This window comes from Triticum dicoccoides, chromosome 1A (assembly GCF_002162155.2).
Source record: "Triticum dicoccoides isolate Atlit2015 ecotype Zavitan chromosome 1A, WEW_v2.0, whole genome shotgun sequence".
Taxonomy (NCBI): Eukaryota; Viridiplantae; Streptophyta; class Magnoliopsida; order Poales; family Poaceae; genus Triticum; species Triticum dicoccoides.
This window is the reverse complement of record NC_041380.1, coordinates 389,449,681-389,457,527: the sequence shown is the minus strand read 5'-3', so window position 1 is coordinate 389,457,527 and position 7,847 is coordinate 389,449,681.

The window sequence follows — 7,847 nt, the reverse complement described above, 5'->3', positions numbered from 1 at the left end:
GAGGTGGCGCGCGAGGAAGTGGGCCTCGGGGGCCCGCTGCGGGCCTCGCGGGCCGGCGGCGCTAGCGGCGATGTGGGGCTCGCGGGGCTGACGTGGCGGCGGCGGAGCGGGTCAGAAATTGTCCGGCCCGGCGGATTTTGTCAGCGGCGGCGGGTGGGGATGGATCTAGGGTTTCGGGAGGAAGGGGAAGGAGAAATTCGGGGGTGTCTTTAAATAGGCATAGAGGGAGCTAGGAGTGTCCAAATGAGGTGCGGTTTTTGGCCACGCGATCGTGATCGAACGCTCTAGATGATGGAGAAGTTTTTGGTGGATTTTGGGCCAAATTTGGAGGGGTGTTGGGCTGCAACACACACGAGGCCTTTTCGGTCCCTCGGTTAACCGTTGGAGCATCAAACGAAGTCCAAATGGTACGAAACTTGACAGGCGGTCTACCGGTAGTAAACCAAGGCCGCTTGGCAAGTCTCAGTCCAATCCGGAAATGTTTAATCCCCGCACGAAAGAAAGGTAGAAATGACCACCGGAGAAGAACGGAGGGCCGGAATGCAAAACGGACAACGGGAAAAATGCTCGAATGCATGAGATGAACACGTATGCAAATGCAATGCACATGATGACATGATATGAGATGCATGACAATGACAACAACACACGGAGACAAAAACCCGAACCCGAGAAACTAAATAACATAACGTCGAAAATGGCAAGAGTTGGAGTACATATTGGGTAAATTACATCCGAGGTGTTACAACACTCCACCACTACGAAAGGATCTCGTCCTGATATCTAGGACTGAAAGAACGCCAGGTACTCAGAACGGAGGTGATCCTCGTGTTCCCATGTAGCTTCACGGTCGGAATGGTGTGACCACTTGACTTTGTGGAATTTGATTGACTTGTTGCGAGTCTTGCATTCAGTCTCTTCAAGAATAGCAACGGGGTGCTCACGATAAGAGAGGTCTTTTTGGAGCTCAATGTCCTCGAAGTTCACGGTGCGATCAGGAGTCCTGAAGCACTTTTGAAGCTGAGAGACATGGAACACGTCATGAACATTTGCAAAGTTTGAAGGAAGCTCGAGTTGATAGGCGAGATCGCCTCTCTTGCTGACAATCTTGAAAGGTCCCACGTATCTGGGGACAAGCTTCCCTTTGATACCGAAGCGACGAGTACCTTTCATTGGAGAGACACGTTCTGATGAGGTTCCCAATTCACAATTGCAGACACCTTCTCAGGATTCACCACAATGCCCTTGGCAGAGATGATATGACCAAGATAAAGAACCTCATCGAGCCAGAATTCGCACTTGGAGAACTTGGCGTAGAACTGGTGTTCCCTGAGCTTATCGAGCACCAAACGCAAGTGCTTGGCATGATCTTCCTTGTTCTTCGAAAAGACCAGAATGTCGTCGAGATAGACCAAAACGAAGTCATTGGTTTAGGCGTTGAAGATGAAATTCATCATGCGAGAGAAAATCAGAGGAACGTTGATGAGGCCAAAAGACATGACAGTGTATTCATAAGAACCATAGCTTGTCCTAAAAGATGTCTTGGGAATATCTTGCTCACGGATTCGAATCTGATGCTAACCCATACGGAGATCAAGCTTGGAGAATACTTTGGCGCCTTTGAGTTGTTCGAACAGCTGGTTGATGTTGGGAAGTGGGTATTTGTTCTTGATAGTCTTCTTGTTCAATGGACGGTAATCAACACAAAGTCGGTCCGTTCCATCCTTCTTCTTCACAAAAAGAACACCACAACCCCACGGAGAAGAACTAGGCTGGATGAGACCCATTCTCTCTTGAATATCGAGTTGCTTCTTCAGCTCCTTCAACTCTTCAGGTCCGAGCTTGTAAGGATGCTAGAACACTGGTTCCGTGCCAGGCTCAAGATCGATGACGAATTCAACTGGCCGGTGCGGAGGCATTCCTGGAAGTTCTTCTGGAAAGACGTCTTGATATTCGCAAACGACTGGAATTTGCGAGATAGCATCCAGTTCACCCTTCTCATTGAGAGAAAACAGACAGATGGTATCATCACGAGTGGCAAAGACAATTACATCCTCAGACGAATGAGTCAATTAAATCTGCCTGGCTGCACAATCAAGATGCGCCTTGTGCTTATAAAGCCAATCCATTCCGAGAATAAGATCAATATCCGAGTCACCAAGAACCGTTGGAGAAGATAGAAATTTGTAGTCACCCAAAGTGATAGTAACATCTGGAGCAATGGAGTTAGCATGCATGCGCCTACCGGGATTGACAACTGCTAATGGACTAGGCAAAATTTGCCAAGCCAAACCATGCTTAGATGTAAACGGTCTTGAGATGAAACAATGCGATGCACCAGTGTCAAAAAGTACTTTTGCAGGGATATCGTTAACAGGAAGGTTACCCATGATGACATCTGACGAATCCTCTGCCTGAGCTGCGTTCATCAAGTTGACCTTGGCGTGCTTGGGGTTATGCTTGACCACAGCTGTACTTCCCGATCTCACAGGAGGAGGAAGAAGACGCCTCTGATTGAAGCATTTGTTGGCATAGTGACCCTTCAGTTGGCACTTGTTGCACGTGACCTCTGAAAGCGGACGGTGATACGGAGCACTCGATCTTGGAGCTTGAGACGAAGTCTTGTTCTGAAAGCCAGGGTTGGGTGGGTGGGAAGATACACTGCCACCTTTGCTCTGCTGCTGATACGGCTGACGAAACAGAGGAGGAGGAAGCCAATACTTCTGCTGCTTGGCCACTTGAGTAGAGGAAGAAGGAGTAGCATCTCTGACTCGCTTCTTGGAAGCATCACACCTCAGTTGAGCTGCCTCTTGCTTCAATGCCATGTTGTAGAACTCATCGTACCTCAAGGGTTCAAAGAGAACAAGAGCTAGCCGAATTTCTTCTCTGAGACCACCCCTAAACTGGTATATCATGCTCTTCTCATCAGGTACGTCCTGCTTAGCAAAGCGGGCGAGCTTCTGAAACAGCTTGTTTTAGTCATAGAAAGACAAAGAGCCTTGCTTCAGGTTGTGGAATTCCTCACGCTTGCTTTCAACCACGCTCTGAGGAATATGTTGAGCTTTAAAGTCTTGATGGAATTCCTCCCAGGTAATCACACGGCCTCCTCTGGAATCCTTGTACAGCTGGAACCACTCAGCGGCTTGGTGTTTGAGTTGGAAGGAAGCGAACTTGACAAAGTCCTCAGGCCTGACGTTACTGCACTCGAAATGCTTGCACAGATCCACGAGCCAATCGTTAGCATCAGTTGCCTCAACGCAATTGCTGAAAGTCTTTGGCCCGTTAGCAAGGAACTAGTTGAGTGTAGCAAAGTGATTCTGATTGTTGCCTTGGTTGCCTTGGTTCGCTTGATTGCGCTCTTGAAGAATTTGCATGATCAACTGCGTGTTTGCATTGGTTGCGGCCATCACAGCTTGCCATGCCTCCGGAGGAGGTGGAGGTGGTGGTGGATCCTGATTCTGATTCTGATTGGTGCTCTTAGCGGGAGCCATCCTGAAGAGGGTGACATCCATTAGCACATTGATAGACAAATATTGAAGCTGAATCCAACGGAATGAAAATTTGCAACATATAGTCTTCACATCCGATCATAAGAACGAATGCATTCCACTTGAAATGGTCACATATCCATAAATTGAGAAGCCACTTATAATTTAGGTAGAGAAATAAATCAACAAGGTACGGATCAAGAACGAATACTCGGTAATAAATCCCAATCTCAAACCAAATATCCGTGGAAGAAGAACTAGAGCTACAAGAATTCCCACCTACGAAACTCCTGAACCTTTCCGGTTATGCAATCAGGTGTTGGGGATACAGGGGAAGCATAATATCTCACCCAAATCTAGCAAATCCTACATCCAGCTGTATCCATCCTTCAACACATAACCGAGAAAAACTTCGGAAACCATCTACCTCAACCTTCGAAAAGCATCCGTTATACAAGTTATGGTGATACTCCCGAACTCCCGCCCCAGTACTGGGTGGCGTCGAGGTTATCTCACCAACGAACTGCATAAAAGAGATTTTCGAGGTCGGCGAACTAAACTCAGGTATTCCAGAACTGCAACGATAAAATTGTGACGACAACACCTCGGAGCTCAACTCCCCGGGACACTGCCACAACCCCTAAAGACAGGAGGCACCAAGAACAATGTTCTCTTCACAAAACCATCGGAAAGATTCCAAGATACCCGCATGATCCTAAAAAAAATTAGTGAAATTTGAGAAGAGAAGAGTCAAAACTCTACGTCAGGATGCCTTACCAGAGCGATGAGGAGACTGGGAAGTAAAAAGAATTCCTAAACTCTCCGATATATAATTCCTAAATGACTCAAAATATTTTTCTAAACTCAACAACGGCTGCTAAAACCGATCAAGCAATGGAGGCTCCTAAGGTCGGGGAAGGCTCTGATTACCAACTTGTCACGCCCTCAATGCGGCTATAGCTCCCACGTGTCGAGGCATGACTTAGAGACATAACCGCATTGAAAGCAATGTCGCAAGTTAGGCAATCTTCACAACATCCCATGTAATATAGATAATAAAGGGGAGATACATAGTTGGCTTACAGTCGCCACGTCAATCAAAGTACATAAATAGCATTACAACATTCAAACACTCATGGCCCGACTACGGCGCCAAAATAAAAGATAACCCAACATGCGACACGGTCCGGATCACCCCAACTGGGCACCACTACTGATCATCAGGGAAAGACACGTAGTATCGTCGTGAGTCCTCGTCAAACTCCCACTTGAGCTCAAGCGCGTCATCTGGAACGGAATCATCAGGCCCTGCATCTGGTTTGGAAGTAATCTGTGAGCCACAGGGACTCAGCAATCTCGCACCCTCACGATCAAGACTATTTAAGCTTAATAGGTAAGGCAAGGATAATATGTGGAGCTGCGGCAAGCGACTAGCATATATGGTGGCTAACCTGTTCGCAAAAGAGAGCGAGAAGAGGAGGCAAAGCGCGAACGAGTACTAGAGGGCATCCTGCGGCAAGCATTACTCCAACACTGTGTTCACTTCCCGGACTCCGCCGAGAAGAGACCATCACGGCAACTCACACAGTTGATTCATTTTAATTAATTTAAGGTTCAAGTTATCTACAACCGGACATTAACAAATTCCCATCTGCCCATAACCGCGGGCATGGCTTTCGAAAGTTCAAATCCCTGCAGGGGAGTCCCAACTTAGCCCATGACAAGCTCTCACAGTCAACGAAGGAATAGACCTCCTCCCGAGACATTCCGATCAGACTCGGTATCTCGGTTCTTCAAGACACTTCGACAGGTTAAAACAAATCCAGCAACACCGCACGAATGTGCCGACAAATCCCGATAGGAGCTGCACATATCTCGTTCTCAGGGCACACTCAGATTGTCTTAGGTACGGGTAAGCCAGCCCAGAGTTGCCCCTGGTGGCCACCGGCAGCTGACAGGTGGACCAACACTCAGAGGAGCACCGGCCCGGGGGTTTAAAATAAGATAACCCTCGGGCTCCGAAAACCCAAGGGAAAAAGAGGCTAGGTGGCAAATGGTAAAACCAAGGTTGGGCATTGCTGGAAAAGCTTTAATCAAGGCGAACTATCAAGGGGTTCCCATTATAACCCAACCGCGTAAGGAACGCAAAATCCGGGTACATAACACCGATATGATGGAAACTAGGGCGGCAAGAGTGGAACAAAACACTAGGCGAGAGGCCGAGCCTTCCACCCTTTACCAAGTATATAGATGCATTAAGATAACATGTCAATATAATGATATCCCAACAAGTAAATAATGTTCCAACAAGGAACGGTCTCCAATCTTCACCTGCAACTAGCAACGCTATAAGAGGGGCTGAGCAAAGCGGTAACATAGCCAATCAACGGTTTGCTAGGACAAGGTGGGTTAGAGGTTTGACATGGCAATTTGGGAGGCATGATAAGCAAGTGGTAGGCATCGTAGCATAGGCATAGCAAAAGAGCGAGCATCTAGCAAAGCAAAGATAGTAGTGATTTCGAGGGTATGATCATCTTGCCTGCAAAGTTGTCAGAGTTGACTGGATCCTCGAAAGCAAACTCAACGGGATCCTCGTTAGCGAACTCGTCTCCTGGCTCTACCCAAACAAGACAAACAAGCAACAAGGATACAATCAACCACGTGCAAGGCTCAAACAACATGATGCAAATATGGTATGCTATGCGGGATGCAATATGTGATGCATATGCAAGATTTGACAAGGAATGCATGAACCTGGCCTCAACTTGGAAATCCAAGTGTTCCACTGGAAAGATGAGATGAAATCGCTTGAAAACGATATAAAGAACGCCGAAATCGGAGTTACGGTTTGGAAATGGCAAGCGATTCAAATATGACCACGTTCTGCGATTTACAGCAAGTAGCCATCTAAATGCAACAAGATGAACATGCTACAGCACTCAAACATGGCATCAAAATACATGGCAGGGATCCATTCATGATGCTTAACAAAAGACTAGCACTGAGCTACGGCCAATTCATCCATTAACAGGTTCAAACAAGCATGGCAAAAATGCATTTGGCAAACAGATCTCAGACTTAGTGAAATTAACACTTGTCTGGAATTTCAGATCAGATAGCACTCTTTGGAGCATGAAAACTAAATGCTACAGGACCTGAACATGCCAAAGTAAAGCATGGCATGGAGCTACTCAAAGAGCTTAACAAAAGTCCCTTAGTGACCTTGAGCCAAAAGCGATCAGAAAATACATTTGCAAGCATGTGAACATGGCAAAAACATAATCATATCACAGACTTAGTGAAAACTGGAGCATGCTGAAACAGATATCAAGTAGGCATGTTTACGAGCTCGATGCACTCACTACAGAGCAAGTCATGACAATCTAAGCATACACCCATCAAGAATACACAAAATACAAGCTAGACATGGCAAGAACAAAAACATAGCATGCACGAATCAACTACAACATCCTCGGCAAAATCGCTAACAAGTAGATAATCTGCCCAGATTCACGAAATAGCAAAAGTAGAGCTCGATTGACTCAAGTTAGGGTGCTCCATAATTTCAAACAAAGACATGGATGGATAGAGCACTACAAGATTAACAAAACATCCTTACTGATCATCCTCAAAAGAATCACGGATCACTAGGAAACAACATGAACATATGGCATAATGAGATAAACAGATCAAGGACTTAGTGGAAATGCTAAGTCACTGAAATCAACATTAACGAATGCTCCACTTTGCAAGCTTGTGCTAGTCACCACACACATCACAAAAATACATGGGTTGCACCTCTGGATAGGTGGCAAAATATATAACAAAACTCCTGAAGAGCTCAGGGGCATATCATGAACACAATAATCATGGCAAAAATGACAAATATCTAATTGGAGCAGCAGATCTGACAATTATCTCAAATAGCATTCTTCTAACAGCATTTCGGGCATCTAGATAAACTCAAATCAAAATGAGGCAATGAGATGAAATGATGTGCTCTCTGAGGCGAACATTTCGATATGCTATATGCCCAAAATGGAGCTACGGATGCAAAGTTATAGCACGATGAACATGGGCATATGGATCTGGGAATTTGAGGACTTAGAAGAAAATCACCACCCGCTGATCTAGGGTTCCTCGTCGGCGCGCGTACCGAGGACTCCGGCGAGGTCAACCTGCTCCGGCGATGGCGGCATGTCGGCGGGGAGGTGAAGAAGAGGCGAGGCCAGCCTCTCCCCGGCCGGATCTGGCGGCGGGCGCCCTCGGCGACGGCTCCCGAGGCGCGGGGAAGGCGAGGGGGCGCGGGCCTCCGGCGACGAGCTCCGGCGAGCTTGCGGCCGGCGACGATGGCGGGCG